A 1,751-nucleotide genomic window follows, 5' to 3' on the forward strand; every position below is an offset into this window, starting at 1 on the left:
GTGACTGCACTACAGTGCGTTTAATGACCTCCTCTTGCCTAGCGGGTCTGGACCACATTCCATGTTTTTGGAAAAGAAGAGGATGTGCGCAAGAGATGGAGAAACCCGCAGGGAGGGTACAGCAGTGTTGGCTGGTGCCCGGGTGAAGGGACGGCTGATGTTTGGAATATTAATTACTCCACGCGCTACTGGCCCAGCGAGGACTAGCAGAAGGGGGCTGGGGGTTAAGACAAAGGCTCCTCCTGATCAAATGGCTGCAGCGCCCCTGCCTCCGAGGTTACAGCTCTGCCCTCTGCACTGGGCGGCCCTTGGCACGGGACTGGCAAAGTGACTCAAGGGGGTGACCTAGTCCACTGGCCCTTTCGGGGTCTGAAAGTCTCATGACCGAGCGCTCCGGGTTCAGAGGGGAGGGTCTTTCTGTGCCCACCCCTCCTGCCCGCCCTTTGTGGGATTTCTGGTCACGGCCCAGCCCTTTGAAGGGTGAACTGAAGAATTTCTTACGCAGACAGAATGGGGAGTCGCGGAGTAGCTCCCGCCCTGAGCGCAGGGTGCCCCTTGCAGAAAACCACTTGAGATCAGAATAATAACCCGCTCTCTTTCCCACCCATCCGGCTCCCGCGTCCCGGGCGCCGGGAGCACAAGCGAGAGCCGGAGTCGGAATGCAGAGGTGGGGCTGGTCTTCGCTGGAGAAGCCCTGGGGGCGGTAGCTGGGCTGGGGGGGGTCCAAGGTTTGATCCCCAGCCGGCTGTCGCCCGTGCGCTGCACTTCCTGGTCTGCCCCGAAGCGCACAGCCCCTGCCAGCGCCCCTAGTTCTCAGTCCCCGCGCCCCAACTCTGTCGCCTTGAGGTCCGCGCGCTACGGGCGCGCACTCGCAAGACCCCCTCCTTCTCCAGCGCCAAGAGTCCTGGCCAGCCCGGCTCTCACCCCCCGAGCCGGTCCACTTTGCCTCTGCCAGCGTGGCAGCCCTGATTCCCTCCCCTTTCCCGGGGTGCGCAGCTCTGGGGCCCCGAAGGAGGGATGCGGCCCGCAGGAGCGCGGCGGCTGCACACCCGGGGGCCGCGGCGCCGACCCCTGCACAACTTCTTGCTGGGCTTGGAGACCCCCGGTCCCGCCGGCTGAGCGACGGGCGGACTGCAGCCCCCCGGCGGCGGAAGGAGGCGCGGCCAGCGTCTGCCCTGGGAGGGACTGCGCCAGGACTGGGGGTGTCCGGGTGCGCCAGGGCGGTACCGCTTTAAATGCACTTGACTCACCTGCTCCGGCGCCGTCGCCTCCTTCCTCTACTGACAGCTGGGGGCTTTGTTTTCTCCACCCACCCGGCCGGTCGCGCTCCGCCCCCTCCGCCACACGTGACTCGCCGTCTGCCACCGCCGCCGCCTGGCGGGGCCACCCGTGAGAGCCCGGCCAGGGCCACCCCTTCCCGGGGGGTGCGGGGGGCAGGTGGGGACCGCCGCCGGCGGGTCAGTCCCTAACGCTGATTAGGGCCCTAGGAAGCCAGGGTGCGTTGGTGACAAGGAATAAAGTGGCAGCCGGTGAAAGGAGCCGAACTGTTGGGCCCCAACCGAGAGGGAGGAGGCCGGCGCGGCTCAGAAAGGGGACTTAAGAGGCGACCCCACACCGTGAATTAAGTACCTGTAACTGGGGGCTTGCACACCAACCGGCTTGCATCTGCTTTTTACACCAAGTGTTTGTACTCATACCTGGGGAACAATGGATACTGCAGAGCAAACTAGTTTTGTCCTGAACATTATTAA

General features: G+C 64.6%; 1 protein-coding gene across 1 annotated transcript in view; it reads right to left on the minus strand.

The window, feature by feature from the left end:
• Positions 1 to 1,335, minus strand: part of MAPRE2 (microtubule associated protein RP/EB family member 2) — a 161,715-nt gene extending 160,380 nt beyond the window's left edge. The window contains exon 1 of the mRNA XM_082416217.1: positions 1,251 to 1,335. The gene's annotated coding sequence lies outside the window, so the exon portion shown is untranslated. The remainder of the gene's footprint in view (positions 1 to 1,250) is intronic.
• Between the last annotated feature and the right edge of the window lie 416 nt (positions 1,336 to 1,751).

This window comes from Balaenoptera physalus, assembly GCF_965194825.1.
Source record: "Balaenoptera physalus genome assembly, chromosome: 12".
Lineage (NCBI taxonomy): Eukaryota > Metazoa > Chordata > Mammalia > Artiodactyla > Balaenopteridae > Balaenoptera > Balaenoptera physalus.